We start from the raw sequence: 23,351 nt of genomic DNA on the forward strand, positions 1-23,351 counted from the left end.
CCTGGGGACGGGCGGCACATGCCGCCTTCCCAGCAGTCAGTTGCAAGAAAATCCATGCAACAGATGAGCCTGCGGGAGGAAGCCCAGCATGCAACAGACCTGCAACAAAGACTTCCACAAGCATGGGCTCGTCCGGGATTTGAACCCGGGACCTCTCGCACCCAAAGCGAGAATCATACCCCTAGACCAACGAGCCAGCGACGGAGGCAAGGGCTGCGAGGCACCTGGCTCAGCGCCACCATTTGGTACAGGCTGCAGCAAAAACAAGATCTGACACTGGAGTCCAAAGAGGCAGGAGGAGTCGAGCGTGGCCGCGCGACAGAAAGAGAAGAGGAACAGAGCGGTGAAAAGGCCAGCCAGCCAAAGACGCCTCGCACCTTCCTGGAGAAGTCGAGCCATGGCAGTCCACCACGAGCAAAGAAAGAGCATCCTCGGCGCGATCATCAAGTCCCATTCGCAAAAAAGGCTGCGAGGCGGCGGAAACGAGCAAGACCCTTGTTGAGAAGCACCCGTGGGTACGTGACACGGATTGGAGTGCCCTCGAGCAAGACCATTGCAAAAGCGCACTGCCACGTGTGGAGAGAGGGGCACACGAGGCACACACCAGCGAGGGCTCGTCCGGGATTTGAACCCGGGACCTCTCGCACCCGAAGCGAGAATCATACCCCTAGACCAACGAGCCAACGTTTGGTGCGTGCCGTGCAGCAGCGTCGATTCTCTCACCTTTGTAGGCTCGGCCACAAGCAGCAGCCGGAGCGGTTTAGCTAACGGGGAGGGCAAAAGGAGATGAGCACTCTGGTTCCCCCGCAGAGAAAGAGTGGGGCTCGTCCGGAATTTGAACCCGGGACCTCGCGCACCCTAAGCGAGAATCATACCCCTAGACCAACGAGCCAGCGACAGAGCGGTGCTTTGCAATTTGTATGGCGTAGCCAGCACTGCCAACTGAAGCACCTGCCTGGCATCTCCAGAGAAAAGCGTGGCTCTCTCATGGAACATCCACAGGGAAAAAAAAAAAGTCCCTGAGAGACGCATGCGAATTTTAACGAGCAGCAATCTCCAACATATGTTTTTGGAGCGAAAGAGCTCAAAACAAGTGGAGATCCGCGTGCGTGGGGTCAAAATCTGCCACAGGTCCAGGCTTGGTTGGGTGGTCGGGGTTTCCTGGGGACGGGCGGCACATGCCGCCTTCCCAGCAGTCAGTTGCAAGAAAATCCATGCAACAGATGAGCCTGCGAGAGGAAGCCCAGCATGCAACAGACCTGCAACAAAGACTTCCACAAGCATGGGCTCGTCCGGGATTTGAACCCGGGACCTCTCGCACCCAAAGCGAGAATCATACCCCTAGACCAACGAGCCAGTGACGGAGGCAAGGGCTGCGAGGCACCTGGCTCAGCGCCACCATTTGGCACAGGCTGCAGCAAAAACAAGATCTGACACTGGAGTCCAAAGAGGCAGGAGGAGTCGAGCGTGGCCGCGCGACAGAAAGAGAAGAGGAACAGAGCGGTGAAAAGGCCAGCCAGCCAAAGACGCCTCGCACCTTCCTGGAGAAGTCGAGCCATGGCAGTCCACCACGAGCAAAGAAAGAGCTTCCTCGGCGCGATCATCAAGTCCCATTCGCAAAAAAGGCTGCGAGGCGGCGGAAACGAGCAAGACCCTTGTTGAGAAGCACCCGTGGGTACGTGACACGGATTGGAGTGCCCTCGAGCAAGACCATTGCAAAAGCGCACTGCCACGTGTGGAGAGAGGGGCACACGAGGCACACACCAGCGAGGGCTCGTCCGGGATTTGAACCCCGGACCTCTCGCACCCGAAGCGAGAATCATACCCCTAGACCAACGAGCCAACGTTTGGTGCGTGCCGTGCAGCAGCGTCGATTCTCTCATCTTTGTAGGCTCGGCCACAAGCAGCAGCCGGAGCGGTTTAGCTAACAGGGGGAGGGCAAAAGGAGATGAGCACTCTGGTTCCCCCGCAGAGAAAGAGTGGGGCTCGTCCGGGATTTGAACCCGGGACCTCTCGCACCCTAAGCGAGAATCATACCCCTAGACCAACGAGCCAGCGACAGAGCGGCGCTTTGCAATTTGTATGGCGTAGCCAGCACTGCCAACTGAAGCACCTGCCTGGCATCTCCAGAGAAAAGCGTGGCTCTCTCATGGAACATCCACAGGGAAAAAAAAAAAGTCCCTGAGAGACGCATGCGAATTTTAACGAGCAGCAACCTCCAACATATGTTTTTGGAGCGAAAGAGCTCAAAACAAGTGGAGATCCGCGTGCGTGGGGTCAAAATCTGCCACAGGTCCGGGCTTGGTTGGGTGGTCGGGGTTTCCTGGGGACGGGCGGCACGTGCCGCCTTCCCAGCAGTCAGTTGCAAGAAAATCCATGCAACAGATAAGCCTGCGGGAGGAAGCCCAGCATGCAACAGACCTGCAACAAAGACTTCCACAAGCATGGGCTCGTCCGGGATTTGAACCCGGGACCTCTCGCACCCAAAGCGAGAATCATACCTCTAGACCAACGAGCCAGCGACGGAGGCAAGGGCTGCGAGGCACCTGGCTCAGCGCCAGCATTTGGCACAGGCTGCAGCAAAAACAAGATCTGACACTGGAGTCCAAAGAGGCAGGAGGAGTCGAGCGTGGCCGCGCGACAGAAAGAGAAGAGGAACAGAGCGGTGAAAAGGCCAGCCAGCCAAAGACGCCTCGCACCTTCCTGGAGAAGTCGAGCCATGGCAGTCCACCACGAGCAAAGAAAGAGCTTCCTCGGCGCGATCATCAAGTCCCATTCGCAAAAAAGGCTGCGAGGCGGCGGAAACGAGCAAGACCCTTGTTGAGAAGCACCCGTGGGTACGTGACACGGATTGGAGTGCCCTCGAGCAAGACCATTGCAAAAGCGCACTGCCACGTGTGGAGAGAGGGGCACACGAGGCACACACCAGCGAGGGCTCGTCCGGGATTTGAACCCGGGACCTCTCGCACCCGAAGCGAGAATCATACCCCTAGACCAACGAGCCAACGTTTGGTGCGTGCCGTGCAGCAGCGTCGATTCTCTCACCTTTGTAGGCTCGGCCACAAGCAGCAGCCGAAGCGGTTTAGCTAACAGGGGGAGGGCAAAAGAAGATGAGCACTCTGGTTCCCCCGCAGAGAAAGAGTGGGGCTCGTCCGGGATTTGAACCCGGGACCTCTCGCACCCTAAGCGAGAATCATACCCCTAGACCAACGAGCCAGCGACAGAGCGGTGCTTTGCAATTTGTATGGCGTAGCCAGCACTGCCAACTGAAGCACCTGCCTGGCATCTCCAGAGAAAAGCGTGGCTCTCTCATGGAACATCCACAGGGAAAAAAAAAAAGTCCCTGAGAGACGCATGCGAATTTTAACGAGCAGCAATCTCCAACATATGTTTTTGGAGCGAAAGAGCTCAAAACAAGTGGAGATCCGCGTGCGTGGGGTCAAAATCTGCCACAGGTCCGGGCTTGGTTGGGTGGTCGGGGTTTCCTGGGGACGGGCGGCACATGCCGCCTTCCCAGCAGTCAGTTGCAAGAAAATCCATGCAACAGATGAGCCTGCGGGAGGAAGCCCAGCATGCAACAGACCTGCAACAAAGACTTCCACAAGCATGGGCTCGTCCGGGATTTGAACCCGGGACCTCTCGCACCCAAAGCGAGAATCATACCCCTAGACCAACGAGCCAGCGACGGAGGCAAGGGCTGCGAGGCACCTGGCTCAGCGCCACCATTTGGTACAGGCTGCAGCAAAAACAAGATCTGACACTGGAGTCCAAAGAGGCAGGAGGAGTCGAGCGTGGCCGCGCGACAGAAAGAGAAGAGGAACAGAGCGGTGAAAAGGCCAGCCAGCCAAAGACGCCTCGCACCTTCCTGGAGAAGTCGAGCCATGGCAGTCCACCACGAGCAAAGAAAGAGCTTCCTCGGCGCGATCATCAAGTCCCATTCGCAAAAAAGGCTGCGAGGCGGCGGAAACGAGCAAGACCCTTGTTGAGAAGCACCCGTGGGTACGTGACACGGATTGGAGTGCCCTCGAGCAAGACCATTGCAAAAGCGCACTGCCACGTGTGGAGAGAGGGGCACACGAGGCACACACCAGCGAGGGCTCGTCCGGGATTTGAACCCGGGACCTCTCGCACCCGAAGCGAGAATCATACCCCTAGACCAACGAGCCAACGTTTGGTGCGTGCCGTGCAGCAGCGTCGATTCTCTCACCTTTGTAGGCTCGGCCACAAGCAGCAGCCGGAGCGGTTTAGCTAACGGGGAGGGCAAAAGGAGATGAGCACTCTGGTTCCCCCGCAGAGAAAGAGTGGGGCTCGTCCGGGATTTGAACCCGGGACCTCGCGCACCCTAAGCGAGAATCATACCCCTAGACCAACGAGCCAGCGACAGAGCGGTGCTTTGCAATTTGTATGGCGTAGCCAGCACTGCCAACTGAAGCACCTGCCTGGCATCTCCAGAGAAAAGCGTGGCTCTCTCATGGAACATCCACAGGGAAAAAAAAAAAGTCCCTGAGAGACGCATGCGAATTTTAACGAGCAGCAATCTCCAACATATGTTTTTGGAGCGAAAGAGCTCAAAACAAGTGGAGATCCGCGTGCGTGGGGTCAAAATCTGCCACAGGTCCAGGCTTGGTTGGGTGGTCGGGGTTTCCTGGGGACGGGCGGCACATGCCGCCTTCCCAGCAGTCAGTTGCAAGAAAATCCATGCAACAGATGAGCCTGCGGGAGGAAGCCCAGCATGCAACAGACCTGCAACAAAGACTTCCACAAGCATGGGCTCGTCCGGGATTTGAACCCGGGACCTCTCGCACCCAAAGCGAGAATCATACCCCTAGACCAACGAGCCAGTGACGGAGGCAAGGGCTGCGAGGCACCTGGCTCAGCGCCACCATTTGGCACAGGCTGCAGCAAAAACAAGATCTGACACTGGAGTCCAAAGAGGCAGGAGGAGTCGAGCGTGGCCGCGCGACAGAAAGAGAAGAGGAACAGAGCGGTGAAAAGGCCAGCCAGCCAAAGACGCCTCGCACCTTCCTGGAGAAGTCGAGCCATGGCAGTCCACCACGAGCAAAGAAAGAGCTTCCTCGGCGCGATCATCAAGTCCCATTCGCAAAAAAGGCTGCGAGGCGGCGGAAACGAGCAAGACCCTTGTTGAGAAGCACCCGTGGGTACGTGACACGGATTGGAGTGCCCTCGAGCAAGACCATTGCAAAAGCGCACTGCCACGTGTGGAGAGAGGGGCACACGAGGCACACACCAGCGAGGGCTCGTCCGGGATTTGAACCCCGGACCTCTCGCACCCGAAGCGAGAATCATACCCCTAGACCAACGAGCCAACGTTTGGTGCGTGCCGTGCAGCAGCGTCGATTCTCTCATCTTTGTAGGCTCGGCCACAAGCAGCAGCCGGAGCGGTTTAGCTAACAGGGGGAGGGCAAAAGGAGATGAGCACTCTGGTTCCCCCGCAGAGAAAGAGTGGGGCTCGTCCGGGATTTGAACCCGGGACCTCTCGCACCCTAAGCGAGAATCATACCCCTAGACCAACGAGCCAGCGACAGAGCGGCGCTTTGCAATTTGTATGGCGTAGCCAGCACTGCCAACTGAAGCACCTGCCTGGCATCTCCAGAGAAAAGCGTGGCTCTCTCATGGAACATCCACAGGGAAAAAAAAAAAGTCCCTGAGAGACGCATGCGAATTTTAACGAGCAGCAATCTCCAACATATGTTTTTGGAGCGAAAGAGCTCAAAACAAGTGGAGATCCGCGTGCGTGGGGTCAAAATCTGCCACAGGTCCGGGCTTGGTTGGGTGGTCGGGGTTTCCTGGGGACGGGCGGCACATGCCGCCTTCCCAGCAGTCAGTTGCAAGAAAATCCATGCAACAGATGAGCCTGCGGGAGGAAGCCCAGCATGCAACAGACCTGCAACAAAGACTTCCACAAGCATGGGCTCGTCCGGGATTTGAACCCGGGACCTCTCGCACCCAAAGCGAGAATCATACCTCTAGACCAACGAGCCAGCGACGGAGGCAAGGGCTGCGAGGCACCTGGCTCAGCGCCACCATTTGGCACAGGCTGCAGCAAAAACAAGATCTGACACTGGAGTCCAAAGAGGCAGGAGGAGTCGAGCGTGGCCGCGCGACAGAAAGAGAAGAGGAACAGAGCGGTGAAAAGGCCAGCCAGCCAAAGACGCCTCGCACCTTCCTGGAGAAGTCGAGCCATGGCAGTCCACCACGAGCAAAGAAAGAGCTTCCTCGGTGCGATCATCAAGTCCCATTCGCAAAAAAGGCTGCGAGGCGGCGGAAACGAGCAAGACCCTTGTTGAGAAGCACCCGTGGGTACGTGACACGGATTGGAGTGCCCTCGAGCAAGACCATTGCAAAAGCGCACTGCCACGTGTGGAGAGAGGGGCACACGAGGCACACACCAGCGAGGGCTCGTCCGGGATTTGAACCCGGGACCTCTCGCACCCGAAGCGAGAATCATACCCCTAGACCAACGAGCCAACGTTTGGTGCGTGCCGTGCAGCAGCGTCGATTCTCTCACCTTTGTAGGCTCGGCCACAAGAAGCAGCCGGAGCGGTTTAGCTAACAGGGGGAGGGCAAAAGGAGATGAACACTCTGGTTCCCCCGCAGAGAAAGAGTGGGGCTCGTCCGGGATTTGAACCCGGGACCTCTCGCACCCTAAGCGAGAATCATACCCCTAGACCAACGAGCCAGCGACAGAGCGGCGCTTTGCAATTTGTATGGCGTAGCCAGCACTGCCAACTGAAGCACCTGCCTGGCATCTCCAGAGAAAAGCGTGGCTCTCTCATGGAACATCCACAGGGAAAAAAAAAAAGTCCCTGAGAGACGCATGCGAATTTTAACGAGCAGCAATCTCCAACATATGTTTTTGGAGCGAAAGAGCTCAAAACAAGTGGAGATCCGCGTGCGTGGGGGTCAAAATCTGCCACAGGTCCGGGCTTGGTTGGGTGGTCGGGGTTTCCTGGGGACGGGCGGCACATGCCGCCTTCCCAGCAGTCAGTTGCAAGAAAATCCATGCAACAGATGAGCCTGCGGGAGGAAGCCCAGCATGCAACAGACCTGCAACAAAGACTTCCACAAGCATGGGCTCGTCCGGGATTTGAACCCGGGACCTCTCGCACCCAAAGCAAGAATCATACCCCTAGACCAACGAGCCAGCGACGGAGGCAAGGGCTGCGAGGCACCTGGCTCAGCGCCACCATTTGGCACAGGCTGCAGCAAAAACAAGATCTGACACTGGAGTCCAAAGAGGCAGGAGGAGTCGAGCGTGGCCGCGCGACAGAAAGAGAAGAGGAACAGAGCGGTGAAAAGGCCAGCCAGCCAAAGACGCCTCGCACCTTCCTGGAGAAGTCGAGCCATGGCAGTCCACCACGAGCAAAGAAAGAGCTTCCTCAGCGCGATCATCAAGTCCCATTCGCAAAAAAGGCTGCGAGGCGGCGGAAACGAGCAAGACCCTTGTTGAGAAGCACCCGTGGGTACGTGACACGGATTGGAGTGCCCTCGAGCAAGACCATTGCAAAAGCGCACTGCCACGTGTGGAGAGAGGGGCACATGAGGCACACACCAGCGAGGGCTCGTCCGGGATTTGAACCCGGGACCTCTCGCACCCGAAGCGAGAATCATACCCCTAGACCAACGAGCCAACGTTTGGTGCGTGCCGTGCAGCAGCGTCGATTCTCTCACCTTTGTAGGCTCGGCCACAAGAAGCAACAGGTGCGGTTTAGCTAACAGGGGGAGGGCAAAAGGAGATGAGCACTCTGGTTCCCCCGCAGAGAAAGAGTGGGGCTCGTCCGGGATTTGAACCCGGGACCTCTCGCACCCTAAGCGAGAATCATACCCCTAGACCAACGAGCCAGCGACAGAGCAGCGCTTTGCAATTTGTATGGCGTAGCCAGCACTGCCAACTGAAGCACCTGCCTGGCATCTCCAGAGAAAAGCGTGGCTCTCTCATGGAACATCCACAGGGAAAAAGAAAAAAGTCCCTGAGAGACGCATGCGAATTTTAACGAGCAGCAATCTCCAACATATGTTTTTGGAGCGAAAGAGCTCAAAACAAGTGGAGATCCGCGTGCGTGGGGTCAAAATCTGCCACAGGTCCGGGCTTGGTTGGGTGGTCGGGGTTTCCTGGGGATGGGCGGCACATGCCGCCTTCCCAGCAGTCAGTTGCAAGAAAATCCATGCAACAGATGAGCCTGCGGGAGGAAGCCCAGCATGCAACAGACCTGCAACAAAGACTTCCACAAGCATGGGCTCGTCCGGGATTTGAACCCGGGACCTCTCGCACCCAAAGCGAGAATCATACCCCTAGACCAACGAGCCAGCGACGGAGGCAAGGGCTGCGAGGCACCTGGCTCAGCGCCACCATTTGGCACAGGCTGCAGCAAAAACAAGATCTGACACTGGAGTCCAAAGAGGCAGGAGGAGTCGAGCGTGGCCGCGCGACAGAAAGAGAAGAGGAACAGAGCGGTGAAAAGGCCAGCCAGCCAAAGACGCCTCGCACCTTCCTGGAGAAGTCGAGCCATGGCAGTCCACCACGAGCAAAGAAAGAGCTTCCTCGGCGCGATCATCAAGTCCCATTCGCAAAAAAGGCTGCGAGGCGGCGGAAACGAGCAAGACCCTTGTTGAGAAGCACCCGTGGGTACGTGACACGGATTGGAGTGCCCTCGAGCAAGACCATTGCAAAAGCGCACTGCCACGTGTGGAGAGAGGGGCACACGAGGCACACACCAGCGAGGGCTCGTCCGGGATTTGAACCCGGGACCTCTCGCACCCGAAGCGAGAATCATACCCCTAGACCAACGAGCCAACGTTTGGTGCGTGCCGTGCAGCAGCGTCGATTCTCTCACCTTTGTAGGCTCGGCCACAAGCAGCAGCCGGAGCGGTTTAGCTAACAGGGGGAGGGCAAAAGGAGATGAGCACTCTGGTTCCCCCGCAGAGAAAGAGTGGGGCTCGTCCGGGATTTGAACCCGGGACCTCTCGCACCCTAAGCGAGAATCATACCCCTAGACCAACGAGCCAGCGACAGAGCGGCGCTTTGCAATTTGTATGGCGTAGCCAGCACTGCCAACTGAAGCACCTGCCTGGCATCTCCAGAGAAAAGCGTGGCTCTCTCATGGAACATCCACAGGGAAAAAAAAAAAGTCCCTGAGAGACGCATGCGAATTTTAACGAGCAGCAATCTCCAACATATGTTTTTGGAGCGAAAGAGCTCAAAACAAGTGGAGATCCGCGTGCGTGGGGTCAAAATCTGCCACAGGTCCGGGCTTGGTTGGGTGGTCGGGGTTTCCTGGGGACGGGCGGCACATGCCGCCTTCCCAGCAGTCAGTTGCAAGAAAATCCATGCAACAGATGAGCCTGCGGGAGGAAGCCCAGCATGCAACAGACCTGCAACAAAGACTTCCACAAGCATGGGCTCGTCCGGGATTTGAACCCGGGACCTCTCGCACCCAAAGCGAGAATCATACCCCTAGACCAACGAGCCAGCGACGGAGGCAAGGGCTGCGAGGCACCTGGCTCAGCGCCACCATTTGGCACAGGCTGCAGCAAAAACAAGATCTGACACTGGAGTCCAAAGAGGCAGGAGGAGTCGAGCGTGGCCGCGCGACAGAAAGAGAAGAGGAACAGAGCGGTGAAAAGGCCAGCCAGCCAAAGACGCCTCGCACCTTCCTGGAGAAGTCGAGCCATGGCAGTCCACCACGAGCAAAGAAAGAGCTTCCTCAGCGCGATCATCAAGTCCCATTCGCAAAAAAGGCTGCGAGGCGGCGGAAACGAGCAAGACCCTTGTTGAGAAGCACCCGTGGGTACGTGACACGGATTGGAGTGCCCTCGAGCAAGACCATTGCAAAAGCGCACTGCCACGTGTGGAGAGAGGGGCACATGAGGCACACACCAGCGAGGGCTCGTCCGGGATTTGAACCCGGGACCTCTCGCACCCGAAGCGAGAATCATACCCCTAGACCAACGAGCCAACGTTTGGTGCGTGCCGTGCAGCAGCGTCGATTCTCTCACCTTTGTAGGCTCGGCCACAAGAAGCAACAGGAGCGGTTTAGCTAACAGGGGGAGGGCAAAAGGAGATGAGCACTCTGGTTCCCCCGCAGAGAAAGAGTGGGGCTCGTCCGGGATTTGAACCCGGGACCTCTCGCACCCTAAGCGAGAATCATACCCCTAGACCAACGAGCCAGCGACAGAGCGGCGCTTTGCAATTTGTATGGCGTAGCCAGCACTGCCAACTGAAGCACCTGCCTGGCATCTCCAGAGAAAAGCGTGGCTCTCTCATGGAACATCCACAGGGAAAAAGAAAAAAGTCCCTGAGAGACGCATGCGAATTTTAATGAGCAGCAATCTCCAACATATGTTTTTGGAGCGAAAGAGCTCAAAACAAGTGGAGATCCGCGTGCGTGGGGTCAAAATCTGCCACAGGTCCGGGCTTGGTTGGGTGGTCGGGGTTTCCTGGGGATGGGCGGCACATGCCGCCTTCCCAGCAGTCAGTTGCAAGAAAATCCATGCAACAGATGAGCCTGCGGGAGGAAGCCCAGCATGCAACAGACCTGCAACAAAGACTTCCACAAGCATGGGCTCGTCCGGGATTTGAACCCGGGACCTCTCGCACCCAAAGCGAGAATCATACCCCTAGACCAACGAGCCAGCGACGGAGGAAAGGGCTGCGAGGCACCTGGCTCAGCGCCACCATTTGGCACAGGCTGCAGCAAAAACAAGATCTGACACTGGAGTCCAAAGAGGCAGGAGGAGTCGAGCGTGGCCGCGCGACAGAAAGAGAAGAGGAACAGAGCGGTGAAAAGGCCAGCCAGCCAAAGACGCCTCGCACCTTCCTGGAGAAGTCGAGCCATGGCAGTCCACCACGAGCAAAGAAAGAGCTTCCTCGGCGCGATCATCAAGTCCCATTCGCAAAAAAGGCTGCGAGGCGGCGGAAACGAGCAAGACCCTTGTTGAGAAGCACCCGTGGGTACGTGACACGGATTGGAGTGCCCTCGAGCAAGACCATTGCAAAAGCGCACTGCCACGTGTGGAGAGAGGGGCACACGAGGCACACACCAGCGAGGGCTCGTCCGGGATTTGAACCCGGGACCTCTCGCACCCGAAGCGAGAATCATACCCCTAGACCAACGAGCCAACGTTTGGTGCGTGCCGTGCAGCAGCGTCGATTCTCTCACCTTTGTAGGCTCGGCCACAAGAAGCAGCCGGAGCGGTTTAGCTAACAGGGGGAGGGCAAAAGGAGATGAGCACTCTGGTTCCCCCGCAGAGAAAGAGTGGGGCTCGTCCGGGATTTGAACCCGGGACCTCTCGCACCCTAAGCGAGAATCATACCCCTAGACCAACGAGCCAGCAACAGAGCGGCGCTTTGCAATTTGTATGGCGTAGCCAGCACTGCCAACTGAAGCACCTGCCTGGCATCTCCAGAGAAAAGCGTGGCTCTCTCATGGAACATCCACAGGGAAAAAAAAAAAGTCCCTGAGAGACGCATGCGAATTTTAACGAGCAGCAATCTCCAACATATGTTTTTGGAGCGAAAGAGCTCAAAACAAGTGGAGATCCGCGTGCGTGGGGTCAAAATCTGCCACAGGTCCGGGCTTGGTTGGGTGGTCGGGGTTTCCTGGGGATGGGCGGCACATGCCGCCTTCCCAGCAGTCAGTTGCAAGAAAATCCATGCAACAGATGAGCCTGCGGGAGGAAGCCCAGCATGCAACAGACCTGCAACAAAGACTTCCACAAGCATGGGCTCGTCCGGGATTTGAACACGGGACCTCTCGCACCCAAAGCGAGAATCATACCCCTAGACCAACGAGCCAGCGACGGAGGCAAGGGCTGCGAGGCACCTGGCTCAGCGCCAGCATTTGGCACAGGCTGCAGCAAAAACAAGATCTGACACTGGAGTCCAAAGAGGCAGGAGGAGTCGAGCGTGGCCGCGCGACAGAAAGAGAAGAGGAACAGAGCGGTGAAAAGGCCAGCCAGCCAAAGACGCCTCGCACCTTCCTGGAGAAGTCGAGCCATGGCAGTCCACCACGAGCAAAGAAAGAGCTTCCTCGGCGCGATCATCAAGTCCCATTCGCAAAAAAGGCTGCGAGGCGGCGGAAACGAGCAAGACCCTTGTTGAGAAGCACCCGTGGGTACGTGACACGGATTGGAGTGCCCTCGAGCAAGACCATTGCAAAAGCGCACTGCCACGTGTGGAGAGAGGGGCACACGAGGCACACACCAGCGAGGGCTCGTCCGGGATTTGAACCCGGGACCTCTCGCACCCGAAGCGAGAATCATACCCCTAGACCAACGAGCCAACGTTTGGTGCGTGCCGTGCAGCAGCGTTGATTCTCTCACCTTTGTAGGCTCGGCCACAAGCAGCAGCCGGAGCGGTTTAGCTAACAGGGGGAGGGCAAAAGGAGATGAGCACTCTGGTTCCCCCGCAGAGAAAGAGTGGGGCTCGTCCGGGATTTGAACCCGGGACCTCTCGCACCCTAAGCGAGAATCATACCCCTAGACCAACGAGCCAGCGACAGAGCGGCGCTTTGCAATTTGTATGGCGTAGCCAGCACTGCCAACTGAAGCACCTGCCTGGCATCTCCAGAGAAAAGCGTGGCTCTCTCATGGAACATCCACAGGGAAAAAAAAAAAGTCCCTGAGAGACGCATGCGAATTTTAACGAGCAGCAATCTCCAACATATGTTTTTGGAGCGAAAGAGCTCAAAACAAGTGGAGATCCGCGTGCGTGGGGTCAAAATCTGCCACAGGTCTGGGCTTGGTTGGGTGGTCGGGGTTTCCTGGGGACGGGCGGCACATGCCGCCTTCCCAGCAGTCAGTTGCAAGAAAATCCATGCAACAGATGAGCCTGCGGGAGGAAGCCCAGCATGCAACAGACCTGCAACAAAGACTTCCACAAGCATGGGCTCGTCCGGGATTTGAACCCGGGACCTCTCGCACCCAAAGCGAGAATCATACCCCTAGACCAACGAGCCAGCGACGGAGGCAAGGGCTGCGAGGCACCTGGCTCAGCGCCACCATTTGGCACAGGCTGCAGCAAAAACAAGATCTGACACTGGAGTCCAAAGAGGCAGGAGGAGTCGAGCGTGGCCGCGCGACAGAAAGAGAAGAGGAACAGAGCGGTGAAAAGGCCAGCCAGCCAAAGACGCCTCGCACCTTCCTGGAGAAGTCGAGCCATGGCAGTCCACCACGAGCAAAGAAAGAGCTTCCTCGGCGCGATCATCAAGTCCCATTCGCAAAAAAGGCTGCGAGGCGGCGGAAACGAGCAAGACCCTTGTTGAGAAGCACCCGTGGGTACGTGACACGGATTGGAGTGCCCTCGAGCAAGACCATTGCAAAAGCGCACTGCCACGTGTGGAGAGAGGGGCACACGAGGCACACACCAGCGAGGGCTCGTCCGGGATTTGAACCCGGGACCTCTCGCACCCGAAGCGAGAATCATACCCCTAGACCAACGAGCCAACGTTTGGTGCGTGCCGTGCAGCAGCGTCGATTCTCTCACCTTTGTAGGCTCGGCCACAAGCAGCAGCCGGAGCGGTTTAGCTAACAGGGGGAGGGCAAAAGGAGATGAGCACTCTGGTTCCCCCGCAGAGAAAGAGTGGGGCTCGTCCGGGATTTGAACCCAGGACCTCTCGCACCCTAAGCGAGAATCATACCCCTAGACCAACGAGCCAGCGACAGAGCGGCGCTTTGCAATTTGTATGGCGTAGCCAGCACTGCCAACTGAAGCACCTGCCTGGCATCTCCAGAGAAAAGCGTGGCTCTCTCATGGAACATCCACAGGGAAAAAAAAAAAGTCCCTGAGAGACGCATGCGAATTTTAACGAGCAGCAATCTCCAACATATGTTTTTGGAGCGAAAGAGCTCAAAACAAGTGGAGATCCGCGTGCGTGGGGTCAAAATCTGCCACAGGTCCGGGCTTGGTTGGGTGGTCGGGGTTTCCTGGGGACGGGCGGCACATGCCGCCTTCCCAGCAGTCAGTTGCAAGAAAATCCATGCAACAGATGAGCCTGCGGGAGGAAGCCCAGCATGCAACAGACCTGCAACAAAGACTTCCACAAGCATGGGCTCGTCCGGGATTTGAACCCAGGACCTCTCGCACCCAAAGCGAGAATCATACCCCTAGACCAACGAGCCAGCGACAGAGGCAAGGGCTGCGAGGCACCTGGCTCAGCGCCACCATTTGGCACAGGCTGCAGCAAAAACAAGATCTGACACTGGAGTCCAAAGAGGCAGGAGGAGTCGAGCGTGGCCGCGTGACAGAAAGAGAAGAGGAACAGAGCGGTGAAAAGGCCAGCCAGCCAAAGACGCCTCGCACCTTCCTGGAGAAGTCGAGCCATGGCAGTCCACCACGAGCAAAGAAAGAGCTTCCTCGGCGCGATCATCAAGTCCCATTCGCAAAAAAGGCTGCGAGGCGGCGGAAACGAGCAAGACCCTTGTTGAGAAGCACCCGTGGGTACGTGACACGGATTGGAGTGCCCTCGAGCAAGACCATTGCAAAAGCGCACTGCCACGTGTGGAGAGAGGGGCACACGAGGCACACACCAGCGAGGGCTCGTCCGGGATTTGAACCCGGGACCTCTCGCACCCGAAGCGAGAATCATACCCCTAGACCAACGAGCCAACGTTTGGTGCGTGCCGTGCAGCAGCGTCGATTCTCTCACCTTTGTAGGCTCGGCCACAAGCAGCAGCCGGAGCGGTTTAGCTAACAGGGGGAGGGCAAAAGGAGATGAGCACTCTGGTTCCCCCGCAGAGAAAGAGTGGGGCTCGTCCGGGATTTGAACCCGGGACCTCTCGCACCCTAAGCGAGAATCATACCCCTAGACCAACGAGCCAGCGACAGAGCGGCGCTTTGCAATTTGTATGGCGTAGCCAGCACTGCCAACTGAAGCACCTGCCTGGCATCTCCAGAGAAAAGCGTGGCTCTCTCATGGAACATCCACAGGGAAAAAAAAAAAGTCCCTGAGAGACGCATGCGAATTTTAACGAGCAGCAATCTCCAACATATGTTTTTGGAGCGAAAGAGCTCAAAACAAGTGCAGATCCGCGTGCGTGGGGTCAAAATCTGCCACAGGTCCGGGCTTGGTTGGGTGGTCGGGGTTTCCTGGGGACGGGCGGCACATGCCGCCTTCCCAGCAGTCAGTTGCAAGAAAATCCATGCAACAGATGAGCCTGCGGGAGGAAGCCCAGCATGCAACAGACCTGCAACAAAGACTTCCACAAGCATGGGCTCGTCCGGGATTTGAACCCGGGACCTCTCACACCCAAAGCGAGAATCATACCCCTAGACCAACGAGCCAGCGACGGAGGCAAGGGCTACGAGGCACCTGGCTCAGCGCCACCATTTGGCACAGGCTGCAGCAAAAACAAGATCTGACACTGGAGTTCAAAGAGGCAGGAGGAGTCGAGCGTGGCCGCGCGACAGAAAGAGAAGAGGAACAGAGCGGTGAAAAGGCCAGCCAGCCAAAGACGCCTCGCACCTTCCTGGAGAAGTCGAGCCATGGCAGTCCACCACGAGCAAAGAAAGAGCTTCCTCGGCGCGATCATCAAGTCCCATTCGCAAAAAAGGCTGCGAGGCGGCGGAAACGAGCAAGACCCTTGTTGAGAAGCACCCGTGGGTACGTGACACGGATTGGAGTGCCCTCGAGCAAGACCATTGCAAAAGCGCACTGCCACGTGTGGAGAGAGGGGCACACGAGGCACACACCAGCGAGGGCTCGTCCGGGATTTGAACCCGGGACCTCTCGCACCCGAAGCGAGAATCATACCCCTAGACCAACGAGCCAACGTTTGGTGCGTGCCGTGCAGCAGCGTCGATTCTCTCACCTTTGTAGGCTCGGCCACAAGCAGCAGCCAGAGCGGTTTAGCTAACAGGGGGAGGGCAAAAGGAGATGAGCACTCTGGTTCCCCCGCAGAGAAAGAGTGGGGCTCGTCCGGGATTTGAACCCGGGACCTCTCGCACCCTAAGCGAGAATCATACCCCTAGACCAACGAGCCAGTGACAGAGCGGCGCTTTGCAATTTGTATGGCGTAGCCAGCACTGCCAACTGAAGCACCTGCCTGGCATCTCCAGAGAAAAGCGTGGCTCTCTCATGGAACATCCACAGGGAAAAAAAAAAAGTCCCTGAGAGACGCATGCGAATTTTAACGAGCAGCAATCTCCAACATATGTTTTTGGAGCGAAAGAGCTCAAAACAAGTGGAGATCCGCGTGCGTGGGGTCAAAATCTGCCACAGGTCTGGGCTTGGTTGGGTGGTCGGGGTTTCCTGTGGACGGGCGGCACATGCCGCCTTCCCAGCAGTCAGTTGCAAGAAAATCCATGCAACAGATGAGCCTGCGGGAGGAAGCCCAGCATGCAACAGACCTGCAACAAAGACTTCCACAAGCATGGGCTCGTCTGGGATTTGAACCCGGGACCTCTCACACCCAAAGCGAGAATCATACCCCTAGACCAACGAGCCAGCGACGGAGGCAAGGGCTGCGAGGCACCTGGCTCAGCGCCACCATTTGGCACAGGCTGCAGCAAAAACAAGATCTGACACTGGAGTTCAAAGAGGCAGGAGGAGTCGAGCGTGGCCGCGCGACAGAAAGAGAAGAGGAACAGAGCGGTGAAAAGGCCAGCCAGCCAAAGACGCCTCGCACCTTCCTGGAGAAGTCGAGCCATGGCAGTCCACCACGAGCAAAGAAAGAGCTTCCTCGGCGCGATCATCAAGTCCCATTCGCAAAAAAGGCTGCGAGGCGGCGGAAACGAGCAAGACCCTTGTTGAGAAGCACCCGTGGGTACGTGACACGGATTGGAGTGCCCTCGAGCAAGACCATTGCAAAAGCGCACTGCCACGTGTGGAGAGAGGGGCACACGAGGCACACACCAGCGAGGGCTCGTCCGGGATTTGAACCCGGGACCTCTCGCACCCGAAGCGAGAATCATACCCCTAGACCAACGAGCCAACGTTTGGTGCGTGCCGTGCAGCAGCGTCGATTCTCTCACCTTTGTAGGCTCGGCCACAAGCAGCAGCCAGAGCGGTTTAGCTAACAGGGGGAGGGCAAAAGGAGATGAGCACTCTGGTTCCCCCGCAGAGAAAGAGTGGGGCTCGTCCGGGATTTGAACCCGGGACCTCTCGCACCCTAAGCGAGAATCATACCCCTAGACCAACGAGCCAGTGACAGAGCGGCGCTTTGCAATTTGTATGGCGTAGCCAGCACTGCCAACTGAAGCACCTGCCTGGCATCTCCAGAGAAAAGCGTGGCTCTCTCATGGAACATCCACAGGGAAAAAAAAAAAGTCCCTGAGAGACGCATGCGAATTTTAACGAGCAGCAATCTCCAACATATGTTTTTGGAGCGAAAGAGCTCAAAACAAGTGGAGATCCGCGTGCGTGGGGTCAAAATCTGCCACAGGTCCGGGCTTGGTTGGGTGGTCGGGGTTTCCTGTGGACGGGCGGCACATGCCGCCTTCCCAGCAGTCAGTTGCAAGAAAATCCATGCAACAGATGAGCCTGCGGGAGGAAGCCCAGCATGCAACAGACCTGCAACAAAGACTTCCACAAGCATGGGCTCATCCGGGATTTGAACCCGGGACCTCTCGCACCCAAAGCGAGAATCATACCCCTAGACCAACGAGCCAGCGACGGAGGCAAGGGCTGCGAGGCACCTGGCTCAGCGCCACCATTTGGCACAGGCTGCAGCAAAAACAAGATCTGACACTGGAGTCCAAAGAGGCAGGAGGAGTCGAGCGTGGCCGCGCGACAGAAAGAGAAGAGGAACAGAGCGGTGAAAAGGCCAGCCAGCCAAAGACGCCTCGCACCTTCCTGGAGAAGTCGAGCCATGGCAGTCCACCACGAGCAAAGAAAGAGCTTCCTCGGCGCGATCATCAAGTCCCATTCGCAAAAAAGGCTGCGAGGCGGCGGAAACGAGCAAGATCCTTGTTGAGAAGCACCCGTGGGTACGTGACACGGATTGGAGTGCCCTCGAGCAAGACCATTGCAAAAGCGCACTGCCACGTGTGGAGAGAGGGGCACACGAGGTACACACCAGCGAGGGTTCGTCCGGGATTTGAACCCGGGACCTCTCGCACCCGAAGCGAGAATCATACCCCTAGACCAACGAGCCAACGTTTGGTGCGTGCCGTGCAGCAGCGTCGATTCTCTCACCTTTGTAGGCTCGGCCACAAACAGCAGCCGGAGCAGTTTAGCTAACAGGGGGAGGGCAAAAGGAGATGAGCACTCTGGTTCCCCCGCAGAGAAAGAGTGGGGCTCGTCCGGGATTTGAACCCGGGACCTCTCGCACCCTAAGCGAGAATCATACCCCTAGACCAACGAGCCAGCGACAGAGCGGCGCTTTGCAATTTGTATGGCGTAGCCAGCACTGCCAACTGAAGCACCTGCCTGGCATCTCCAGAGAAAAGCGTGGCTCTCTCATGGAACATCCACAGGGAAAAAAAAAAAGTCCCTGAGAGACGCATGCGAATTTTAACGAGCAGCAATCTCCAACATATGTTTTTGGAGCGAAAGAGCTCAAAACAAGTGGAGATCCGCGTGCGTGGGGTCAAAATCTGCCACAGGTCCGGGCTTGGTTGGGTGGTCGGGGTTTCCTGGGGACGGGCGGCACATGCCGCCTTCCCAGCAGTCAGTTGCAAGAAAATCCATGCAACAGATGAGCCTGCGGGAGGAAGCCCAGCATGCAACAGACCTGCAACAAAGACTTCCACAAGCATGGGCTCATCCGGGATTTGAACCCGGGACCTCTCACACCCAAAGCGAGAATCATACCCCTAGACCAACGAGCCAGCGACGGAGGCAAGGGCTGCGAGGCACCTGGCTCAGCGCCACCATTTGGCACAGGCTGCAGCAAAAACAAGATCTGACACTGGAGTTCAAAGAGGCAGGAGGAGTCGAGCGTGGCCGCGCGACAGAAAGAGAAGAGGAACAGAGCGGTGAAAAGGCCAGCCAGCCAAAGACGCCTCGCACCTTCCTGGAGAAGTCGAGCCATGGCAGTCCACCACGAGCAAAGAAAGAGCTTCCTCGGCGCGATCATCAAGTCCCATTCGCAAAAAAGGCTGCGAGGCGGCGGAAACGAGCAAGACCCTTGTTGAGAAGCACCCGTGGGTACGTGACACGGATTGGAGTGCCCTCGAGCAAGACCATTGCAAAAGCGCACTGCCACGTGTGGAGAGAGGGGCACACGAGGCACACACCAGCGAGGGCTCGTCCGGGATTTGAACCCGGGACCTCTCGCACCCGAAGCGAGAATCATACCCCTAGACCAACGAGCCAACGTTTGGTGCGTGCCGTGCAGCAGCGTCGATTCTCTCACCTTTGTAGGCTCGGCCACAAGCAGCAGCCAGAGCGGTTTAGCTAACAGGGGGAGGGCAAAAGGAGATGAGCACTCTGGTTCCCCCGCAGAGAAAGAGTGGGGCTCGTCCGGGATTTGAACCCGGGACCTCTCGCACCCTAAGCGAGAATCATACCCCTAGACCAACGAGCCAGTGACAGAGCGGTGCTTTGCAATTTGTATGGCGTAGCCAGCACTGCCAACTGAAGCACCTGCCTGGCATCTCCAGAGAAAAGCGTGGCTCTCTCATGGAACATCCACAGGGAAAAAAAAAAAGTCCCTGAGAGACGCATGCGAATTTTAACGAGCAGCAATCTCCAACATATGTTTTTGGAGCGAAAGAGCTCAAAACAAGTGGAGATCCGCGTGCGTGGGGTCAAAATCTGCCACAGGCCCGGGCTTGGTTGGGTGGTCGGGGTTTCCTGGGGACGGGCGGCACATGCCGCCTTCCCAGCAGTCAGTTGCAAGAAAATCCATGCAACAGATGAGCCTGCGGGAGGAAGCCCAGCATGCAACAGACCTGCAACAAAGACTTCCACAAGCATGGGCTCGTCCGGGATTTGAACCCGGGACCTCTCGCACCCAAAGCGAGAATCATACCCCTAGACCAACGAGCCAGCGACGGAGGCAAGGGCTGCGAGGCACCTGGCTCAGCGCCACCATTTGGCACAGGCTGCAGCAAAAACATGATCTGACACTGGAGTCCAAAGAGGCAGGAGGAGTCGAGCGTGGCCGCGCGACAGAAAGAGAAGAGGAACAGAGCGGTGAAAAGGCCAGCCAGCCAAAGACGCCTCGCACCTTCCTGGAGAAGTCGAGCCATGGCAGTCCACCACGAGCAAAGAAAGAGCTTCCTCGGCGCGATCATCAAGTCCCATTCGCAAAAAAGGCTGCGAGGCGGCGGAAACGAGCAAGACCCTTGTTGAGAAGCACCCGTGGGTACGTGACACGGATTGGAGTGCCCTCGAGCAAGACCATTGCAAAAGCGCACTGCCACGTGTGGAGAGAGGGGCACACGAGGCACACACCAGCGAGGGCTCGTCCGGGATTTGAACCCGGGACCTCTCGCACCCGAAGCGAGAATCATACCCCTAGACCAACGAGCCAACGTTTGGTGCGTGCCGTGCAGCAGCGTCGATTCTCTCACCTTTGTAGGCTCGGCCACAAGCAGCAGCCGGAGCGGTTTAGCTAACAGGGGGAGGGCAAAAGGAGATGAGCACTCTGGTTCCCCCGCAGAGAAAGAGTGGGGCTCGTCCGGGATTTGAACCCGGGACCTCTCGCACCCAAAGCGAGAATCATACCCCTAGACCAACGAGCCAGCGACGGAGGCAAGGGCTGCGAGGCACCTGGCTCAGCGCCACCATTTGGCACAGGCTGCAGCAAAAACAAGATCTGACACTGGAGTCCAAAGAGGCAGGAGGAGTCGAGCGTGGCCGCGCGACAGAAAGAGAAGAGGAACAGAGCGGTGAAAAGGCCAGCCAGCCAAAGACGCCTCGCACCTTCCTGGAGAAGTCGAGCCATGGCAGTCCACCACGAGCAAAGAAAGAGCTTCCTCGGCGCGATCATCAAGTCCCATTCGCAAAAAAGGCTGCGAGGCGGCGGAAACGAGCAAGATCCTTGTTGAGAAGCACCCGTGGGTACGTGACACGGATTGGAGTGCCCTCGAGCAAGACCATTGCAAAAGCGCACTGCCACGTGTGGAGAGAGGGGCACACGAGGCACACACCAGCGAGGGCTCGTCCGGGATTTGAACCCGGGACCTCTCGCACCCGAAGCAAGAATCATACCCCTAGACCAACGAGCCAACGTTTGGTGCGTGCCGTGCAGCAGCGTCGATTCTCTCACCTTTGTAGGCTCGGCCACAAGCAGCAGCCGGAGCGGTTTAGCTAACAGGGGGAGGGCAAAAGGAGATGAGCACTCTGGTTCCCCCGCAGAGAAAGAGTGGGGCTCGTCCGGGATTTGAACCCGGGACCTCCCGCACCCTAAGCGAGAATCATACCCCTAGACCAACGAGCCAGCGACAGAACGGCGCTTTGCAATTTGTATGGCGTAGCCAGCACTGCCAACTGAAGCACCTGCCTGGCATCTCCAGAGAAAAGCGTGGCTCTCTCATGGAACATCCACAGGGAAAAAAAAAAAGTCCCTGAGAGACGCATGCGAATTTTAACGAGCAGCAATCTCCAACATATGTTTTTGGAGCGAAAGAGCTCAAAACAAGTGGAGATCCGCGTGCGTGGGGTCAAAATCTGCCACAGGTCCGGGCTTGGTTGGGTGGTCGGGGTTTCCTGGGGACGGGCGGCACATGCCGCCTTCCCAGCAGTCAGTTGCAAGAAAATCCATGCAACAGATGAGCCTGCGGGAGGAAGCCCAGCATGCAACAGACCTGCAACAAAGACTTCCACAAGCATGGGCTCATCCGGGATTTGAACCCGGGACCTCTCGCACCCAAAGCGAGAATCATACCCCTAGACCAACGAGCCAGCGACGGAGGCAAGGGCTGAGAGGCACCTGGCTCAGCGCCACCATTTGGCACAGGCTGCAGCAAAAACAAGATCTGACACTGGAGTCCAAAGAGGCAGGAGGAGTCGAGCGTGGCCGCGCGACAGAAAGAGAAGAGGAACAGAGCGGTGAAAAGGCCAGCCAGTCAAAGACGCCTCGCACCTTCCTGGAGAAGTCGAGCCATGGCAGTCCACCACGAGCAAAGAAAGAGCTTCCTCGGCGCGATCATCAAGTCCCATTCGCAAAAAAGGCTGCGAGGCGGCGGAAACGAGCAAGATCCTTGTTGAGAAGCACCCGTGGGTACGTGACATGGATTGGAGTGCCCTCGAGCAAGACCATTGCAAAAGCGCACTGCCACGTGTGGAGAGAGGGGCACACGAGGCACACACCAGCGAGGGCTCGTCCGGGATTTGAACCCGGGACCTCTCGCACCCGAAGCGAGAATCATACCCCTAGACCAACGAGCCAACGTTTGGTGCGTGCTGTGCAGCAGCGTCGATTCTCTCACCTTTGTAGGCTCGGCCACAAGCAGCAGCCAGAGCGGTTTAGCTAACAGGGGGAGGGCAAAAGGAGATGAGCACTCTGGTTCCCCCGCAGAGAAAGAGTGGGGCTCGTCCGGGATTTGAACCCGGGATCTCTCGCACCCTAAGCGAGAATCATACCCCTAGACCAATGAGCCAGCGACAGAGCGGTGCTTTGCAATTTGTATGGCGTAGCCAGCACTGCCAACTGAAGCACCTGCCTGGCATCTCCAGAGAAATGCGTGGCTCTCTCATGGAACATCCACAGGGAAAAAAAAAAAGTCCCTGAGAGACGCATGAGAATTTTAACGAGCAGCAATCTCCAACATATGTTTTTGGAGCGAAAGAGCTCAAAACAAGTGGAGATCCAACTGACAACTGACTGCTGGGAAGGCGGCATGTGCCGCCCGTCCCCAGGAAACCCCGACCACCCAACCAAGCCCGGACCTGTGGCAGATTTTGACCCCACGCACGCGGATCTCCACTTGTTTTGAGCTCTTTCGCTCCAAAAACATATGTTGGAGATTGCTGCTCGTTAAAATTCTCATGCGTCTCTCAGGGACTTTTTTTTTTCCCTGTGGATGTTCCATGAGAGAGCCACGCATTTCTCTGGAGATGCCAGGCAGGTGCTTCAGTTGGCAGTGCTGGCTACGCCATACAAATTGCAAAGCACCGCTCTGTCGCTGGCTCATTAGTCTAGGGGTATGACACGGATTGGAGTGCCCTCGAGCAAGACCATTGCAAAAGCGCACTGCCACGTGTGGAGAGAGGGGCACACGAGGCACACACCAGCGAGGGCTCGTCCGGGATTTGAACCCGGGACCTCTCGCACCCGAAGTGAGAATCATACCCCTAGACCAACGAGCCAACGTTTGGTGCGTGCCGTGCAGCAGCGACGATTCTCTCACCTTTGTAGGCTCGGCCACAAGCAGCAGCCGGAGCGGTTTAGCTAACAGGGGGAGGGCAAAAGGAGATGAGCACTCTGGTTCCCCCGCAGAGAAA

General features: G+C 57.4%; 60 non-coding genes across 60 annotated transcripts; all 60 read right to left on the reverse strand.

Annotated features, from left to right (window-relative positions):
* Positions 1-124: 124 nt before the first annotated feature.
* On the reverse strand, positions 125-196 carry TRNAP-UGG (transfer RNA proline (anticodon UGG)). Its single transcript has one exon. It is a non-coding gene; the product is annotated as a tRNA-Pro (tRNA).
* Positions 197-610: 414 nt separating this feature from the next.
* Positions 611-682, reverse strand: TRNAP-CGG (transfer RNA proline (anticodon CGG)). Its single transcript has one exon. It is a non-coding gene; the product is annotated as a tRNA-Pro (tRNA).
* A 138-nt stretch (positions 683-820) lies between these two features.
* On the reverse strand, positions 821-892 carry TRNAP-AGG (transfer RNA proline (anticodon AGG)). Its single transcript has one exon. It is a non-coding gene; the product is annotated as a tRNA-Pro (tRNA).
* Positions 893-1,284: 392 nt separating this feature from the next.
* On the reverse strand, positions 1,285-1,356 carry TRNAP-UGG (transfer RNA proline (anticodon UGG)). Its single transcript has one exon. It is a non-coding gene; the product is annotated as a tRNA-Pro (tRNA).
* Positions 1,357-1,770: 414 nt separating this feature from the next.
* Positions 1,771-1,842, reverse strand: TRNAP-CGG (transfer RNA proline (anticodon CGG)). The gene has a single exon. It is a non-coding gene; the product is annotated as a tRNA-Pro (tRNA).
* Positions 1,843-1,982: 140 nt separating this feature from the next.
* On the reverse strand, positions 1,983-2,054 carry TRNAP-AGG (transfer RNA proline (anticodon AGG)). Its single transcript has one exon. It is a non-coding gene; the product is annotated as a tRNA-Pro (tRNA).
* A 392-nt stretch (positions 2,055-2,446) lies between these two features.
* Positions 2,447-2,518, reverse strand: TRNAP-UGG (transfer RNA proline (anticodon UGG)). Its single transcript has one exon. It is a non-coding gene; the product is annotated as a tRNA-Pro (tRNA).
* A 414-nt stretch (positions 2,519-2,932) lies between these two features.
* TRNAP-CGG (transfer RNA proline (anticodon CGG)) lies at positions 2,933-3,004 on the reverse strand. The gene has a single exon. It is a non-coding gene; the product is annotated as a tRNA-Pro (tRNA).
* A 140-nt stretch (positions 3,005-3,144) lies between these two features.
* TRNAP-AGG (transfer RNA proline (anticodon AGG)) lies at positions 3,145-3,216 on the reverse strand. The gene has a single exon. It is a non-coding gene; the product is annotated as a tRNA-Pro (tRNA).
* A 392-nt stretch (positions 3,217-3,608) lies between these two features.
* On the reverse strand, positions 3,609-3,680 carry TRNAP-UGG (transfer RNA proline (anticodon UGG)). The gene has a single exon. It is a non-coding gene; the product is annotated as a tRNA-Pro (tRNA).
* Positions 3,681-4,094: 414 nt separating this feature from the next.
* On the reverse strand, positions 4,095-4,166 carry TRNAP-CGG (transfer RNA proline (anticodon CGG)). The gene has a single exon. It is a non-coding gene; the product is annotated as a tRNA-Pro (tRNA).
* A 138-nt stretch (positions 4,167-4,304) lies between these two features.
* Positions 4,305-4,376, reverse strand: TRNAP-AGG (transfer RNA proline (anticodon AGG)). Its single transcript has one exon. It is a non-coding gene; the product is annotated as a tRNA-Pro (tRNA).
* A 392-nt stretch (positions 4,377-4,768) lies between these two features.
* On the reverse strand, positions 4,769-4,840 carry TRNAP-UGG (transfer RNA proline (anticodon UGG)). Its single transcript has one exon. It is a non-coding gene; the product is annotated as a tRNA-Pro (tRNA).
* Positions 4,841-5,254: 414 nt separating this feature from the next.
* Positions 5,255-5,326, reverse strand: TRNAP-CGG (transfer RNA proline (anticodon CGG)). The gene has a single exon. It is a non-coding gene; the product is annotated as a tRNA-Pro (tRNA).
* A 140-nt stretch (positions 5,327-5,466) lies between these two features.
* TRNAP-AGG (transfer RNA proline (anticodon AGG)) lies at positions 5,467-5,538 on the reverse strand. The gene has a single exon. It is a non-coding gene; the product is annotated as a tRNA-Pro (tRNA).
* A 392-nt stretch (positions 5,539-5,930) lies between these two features.
* Positions 5,931-6,002, reverse strand: TRNAP-UGG (transfer RNA proline (anticodon UGG)). The gene has a single exon. It is a non-coding gene; the product is annotated as a tRNA-Pro (tRNA).
* A 414-nt stretch (positions 6,003-6,416) lies between these two features.
* On the reverse strand, positions 6,417-6,488 carry TRNAP-CGG (transfer RNA proline (anticodon CGG)). The gene has a single exon. It is a non-coding gene; the product is annotated as a tRNA-Pro (tRNA).
* Positions 6,489-6,628: 140 nt separating this feature from the next.
* On the reverse strand, positions 6,629-6,700 carry TRNAP-AGG (transfer RNA proline (anticodon AGG)). The gene has a single exon. It is a non-coding gene; the product is annotated as a tRNA-Pro (tRNA).
* A 393-nt stretch (positions 6,701-7,093) lies between these two features.
* TRNAP-UGG (transfer RNA proline (anticodon UGG)) lies at positions 7,094-7,165 on the reverse strand. The gene has a single exon. It is a non-coding gene; the product is annotated as a tRNA-Pro (tRNA).
* Positions 7,166-7,579: 414 nt separating this feature from the next.
* On the reverse strand, positions 7,580-7,651 carry TRNAP-CGG (transfer RNA proline (anticodon CGG)). The gene has a single exon. It is a non-coding gene; the product is annotated as a tRNA-Pro (tRNA).
* Positions 7,652-7,791: 140 nt separating this feature from the next.
* TRNAP-AGG (transfer RNA proline (anticodon AGG)) lies at positions 7,792-7,863 on the reverse strand. The gene has a single exon. It is a non-coding gene; the product is annotated as a tRNA-Pro (tRNA).
* A 393-nt stretch (positions 7,864-8,256) lies between these two features.
* Positions 8,257-8,328, reverse strand: TRNAP-UGG (transfer RNA proline (anticodon UGG)). The gene has a single exon. It is a non-coding gene; the product is annotated as a tRNA-Pro (tRNA).
* A 414-nt stretch (positions 8,329-8,742) lies between these two features.
* On the reverse strand, positions 8,743-8,814 carry TRNAP-CGG (transfer RNA proline (anticodon CGG)). Its single transcript has one exon. It is a non-coding gene; the product is annotated as a tRNA-Pro (tRNA).
* Positions 8,815-8,954: 140 nt separating this feature from the next.
* On the reverse strand, positions 8,955-9,026 carry TRNAP-AGG (transfer RNA proline (anticodon AGG)). Its single transcript has one exon. It is a non-coding gene; the product is annotated as a tRNA-Pro (tRNA).
* A 392-nt stretch (positions 9,027-9,418) lies between these two features.
* TRNAP-UGG (transfer RNA proline (anticodon UGG)) lies at positions 9,419-9,490 on the reverse strand. Its single transcript has one exon. It is a non-coding gene; the product is annotated as a tRNA-Pro (tRNA).
* Positions 9,491-9,904: 414 nt separating this feature from the next.
* On the reverse strand, positions 9,905-9,976 carry TRNAP-CGG (transfer RNA proline (anticodon CGG)). Its single transcript has one exon. It is a non-coding gene; the product is annotated as a tRNA-Pro (tRNA).
* A 140-nt stretch (positions 9,977-10,116) lies between these two features.
* Positions 10,117-10,188, reverse strand: TRNAP-AGG (transfer RNA proline (anticodon AGG)). The gene has a single exon. It is a non-coding gene; the product is annotated as a tRNA-Pro (tRNA).
* A 393-nt stretch (positions 10,189-10,581) lies between these two features.
* TRNAP-UGG (transfer RNA proline (anticodon UGG)) lies at positions 10,582-10,653 on the reverse strand. The gene has a single exon. It is a non-coding gene; the product is annotated as a tRNA-Pro (tRNA).
* A 414-nt stretch (positions 10,654-11,067) lies between these two features.
* TRNAP-CGG (transfer RNA proline (anticodon CGG)) lies at positions 11,068-11,139 on the reverse strand. Its single transcript has one exon. It is a non-coding gene; the product is annotated as a tRNA-Pro (tRNA).
* A 140-nt stretch (positions 11,140-11,279) lies between these two features.
* Positions 11,280-11,351, reverse strand: TRNAP-AGG (transfer RNA proline (anticodon AGG)). The gene has a single exon. It is a non-coding gene; the product is annotated as a tRNA-Pro (tRNA).
* Positions 11,352-11,743: 392 nt separating this feature from the next.
* On the reverse strand, positions 11,744-11,815 carry TRNAP-UGG (transfer RNA proline (anticodon UGG)). Its single transcript has one exon. It is a non-coding gene; the product is annotated as a tRNA-Pro (tRNA).
* Positions 11,816-12,229: 414 nt separating this feature from the next.
* On the reverse strand, positions 12,230-12,301 carry TRNAP-CGG (transfer RNA proline (anticodon CGG)). The gene has a single exon. It is a non-coding gene; the product is annotated as a tRNA-Pro (tRNA).
* A 140-nt stretch (positions 12,302-12,441) lies between these two features.
* TRNAP-AGG (transfer RNA proline (anticodon AGG)) lies at positions 12,442-12,513 on the reverse strand. Its single transcript has one exon. It is a non-coding gene; the product is annotated as a tRNA-Pro (tRNA).
* Positions 12,514-12,905: 392 nt separating this feature from the next.
* Positions 12,906-12,977, reverse strand: TRNAP-UGG (transfer RNA proline (anticodon UGG)). Its single transcript has one exon. It is a non-coding gene; the product is annotated as a tRNA-Pro (tRNA).
* Positions 12,978-13,391: 414 nt separating this feature from the next.
* On the reverse strand, positions 13,392-13,463 carry TRNAP-CGG (transfer RNA proline (anticodon CGG)). The gene has a single exon. It is a non-coding gene; the product is annotated as a tRNA-Pro (tRNA).
* A 140-nt stretch (positions 13,464-13,603) lies between these two features.
* On the reverse strand, positions 13,604-13,675 carry TRNAP-AGG (transfer RNA proline (anticodon AGG)). The gene has a single exon. It is a non-coding gene; the product is annotated as a tRNA-Pro (tRNA).
* Positions 13,676-14,067: 392 nt separating this feature from the next.
* TRNAP-UGG (transfer RNA proline (anticodon UGG)) lies at positions 14,068-14,139 on the reverse strand. The gene has a single exon. It is a non-coding gene; the product is annotated as a tRNA-Pro (tRNA).
* A 414-nt stretch (positions 14,140-14,553) lies between these two features.
* Positions 14,554-14,625, reverse strand: TRNAP-CGG (transfer RNA proline (anticodon CGG)). Its single transcript has one exon. It is a non-coding gene; the product is annotated as a tRNA-Pro (tRNA).
* A 140-nt stretch (positions 14,626-14,765) lies between these two features.
* Positions 14,766-14,837, reverse strand: TRNAP-AGG (transfer RNA proline (anticodon AGG)). Its single transcript has one exon. It is a non-coding gene; the product is annotated as a tRNA-Pro (tRNA).
* A 392-nt stretch (positions 14,838-15,229) lies between these two features.
* On the reverse strand, positions 15,230-15,301 carry TRNAP-UGG (transfer RNA proline (anticodon UGG)). The gene has a single exon. It is a non-coding gene; the product is annotated as a tRNA-Pro (tRNA).
* A 414-nt stretch (positions 15,302-15,715) lies between these two features.
* TRNAP-CGG (transfer RNA proline (anticodon CGG)) lies at positions 15,716-15,787 on the reverse strand. Its single transcript has one exon. It is a non-coding gene; the product is annotated as a tRNA-Pro (tRNA).
* A 140-nt stretch (positions 15,788-15,927) lies between these two features.
* Positions 15,928-15,999, reverse strand: TRNAP-AGG (transfer RNA proline (anticodon AGG)). Its single transcript has one exon. It is a non-coding gene; the product is annotated as a tRNA-Pro (tRNA).
* Positions 16,000-16,391: 392 nt separating this feature from the next.
* TRNAP-UGG (transfer RNA proline (anticodon UGG)) lies at positions 16,392-16,463 on the reverse strand. The gene has a single exon. It is a non-coding gene; the product is annotated as a tRNA-Pro (tRNA).
* A 414-nt stretch (positions 16,464-16,877) lies between these two features.
* On the reverse strand, positions 16,878-16,949 carry TRNAP-CGG (transfer RNA proline (anticodon CGG)). The gene has a single exon. It is a non-coding gene; the product is annotated as a tRNA-Pro (tRNA).
* A 140-nt stretch (positions 16,950-17,089) lies between these two features.
* TRNAP-AGG (transfer RNA proline (anticodon AGG)) lies at positions 17,090-17,161 on the reverse strand. Its single transcript has one exon. It is a non-coding gene; the product is annotated as a tRNA-Pro (tRNA).
* Positions 17,162-17,553: 392 nt separating this feature from the next.
* TRNAP-UGG (transfer RNA proline (anticodon UGG)) lies at positions 17,554-17,625 on the reverse strand. The gene has a single exon. It is a non-coding gene; the product is annotated as a tRNA-Pro (tRNA).
* A 414-nt stretch (positions 17,626-18,039) lies between these two features.
* TRNAP-CGG (transfer RNA proline (anticodon CGG)) lies at positions 18,040-18,111 on the reverse strand. The gene has a single exon. It is a non-coding gene; the product is annotated as a tRNA-Pro (tRNA).
* Positions 18,112-18,251: 140 nt separating this feature from the next.
* On the reverse strand, positions 18,252-18,323 carry TRNAP-AGG (transfer RNA proline (anticodon AGG)). The gene has a single exon. It is a non-coding gene; the product is annotated as a tRNA-Pro (tRNA).
* A 392-nt stretch (positions 18,324-18,715) lies between these two features.
* TRNAP-UGG (transfer RNA proline (anticodon UGG)) lies at positions 18,716-18,787 on the reverse strand. The gene has a single exon. It is a non-coding gene; the product is annotated as a tRNA-Pro (tRNA).
* Positions 18,788-19,201: 414 nt separating this feature from the next.
* Positions 19,202-19,273, reverse strand: TRNAP-CGG (transfer RNA proline (anticodon CGG)). The gene has a single exon. It is a non-coding gene; the product is annotated as a tRNA-Pro (tRNA).
* Positions 19,274-19,413: 140 nt separating this feature from the next.
* Positions 19,414-19,485, reverse strand: TRNAP-AGG (transfer RNA proline (anticodon AGG)). The gene has a single exon. It is a non-coding gene; the product is annotated as a tRNA-Pro (tRNA).
* A 392-nt stretch (positions 19,486-19,877) lies between these two features.
* TRNAP-UGG (transfer RNA proline (anticodon UGG)) lies at positions 19,878-19,949 on the reverse strand. Its single transcript has one exon. It is a non-coding gene; the product is annotated as a tRNA-Pro (tRNA).
* Positions 19,950-20,363: 414 nt separating this feature from the next.
* On the reverse strand, positions 20,364-20,435 carry TRNAP-CGG (transfer RNA proline (anticodon CGG)). The gene has a single exon. It is a non-coding gene; the product is annotated as a tRNA-Pro (tRNA).
* A 140-nt stretch (positions 20,436-20,575) lies between these two features.
* On the reverse strand, positions 20,576-20,647 carry TRNAP-UGG (transfer RNA proline (anticodon UGG)). Its single transcript has one exon. It is a non-coding gene; the product is annotated as a tRNA-Pro (tRNA).
* Positions 20,648-21,061: 414 nt separating this feature from the next.
* Positions 21,062-21,133, reverse strand: TRNAP-CGG (transfer RNA proline (anticodon CGG)). The gene has a single exon. It is a non-coding gene; the product is annotated as a tRNA-Pro (tRNA).
* Positions 21,134-21,273: 140 nt separating this feature from the next.
* Positions 21,274-21,345, reverse strand: TRNAP-AGG (transfer RNA proline (anticodon AGG)). Its single transcript has one exon. It is a non-coding gene; the product is annotated as a tRNA-Pro (tRNA).
* Positions 21,346-21,737: 392 nt separating this feature from the next.
* Positions 21,738-21,809, reverse strand: TRNAP-UGG (transfer RNA proline (anticodon UGG)). The gene has a single exon. It is a non-coding gene; the product is annotated as a tRNA-Pro (tRNA).
* Positions 21,810-22,223: 414 nt separating this feature from the next.
* On the reverse strand, positions 22,224-22,295 carry TRNAP-CGG (transfer RNA proline (anticodon CGG)). The gene has a single exon. It is a non-coding gene; the product is annotated as a tRNA-Pro (tRNA).
* A 140-nt stretch (positions 22,296-22,435) lies between these two features.
* Positions 22,436-22,507, reverse strand: TRNAP-AGG (transfer RNA proline (anticodon AGG)). The gene has a single exon. It is a non-coding gene; the product is annotated as a tRNA-Pro (tRNA).
* Positions 22,508-23,144: 637 nt separating this feature from the next.
* On the reverse strand, positions 23,145-23,216 carry TRNAP-CGG (transfer RNA proline (anticodon CGG)). Its single transcript has one exon. It is a non-coding gene; the product is annotated as a tRNA-Pro (tRNA).
* Between the last annotated feature and the right edge of the window lie 135 nt (positions 23,217-23,351).

The sequence above is a fragment of the Ranitomeya variabilis genome, chromosome 4 (assembly GCF_051348905.1).
Source record: "Ranitomeya variabilis isolate aRanVar5 chromosome 4, aRanVar5.hap1, whole genome shotgun sequence".
NCBI lineage: Eukaryota > Metazoa > Chordata > Amphibia > Anura > Dendrobatidae > Ranitomeya > Ranitomeya variabilis.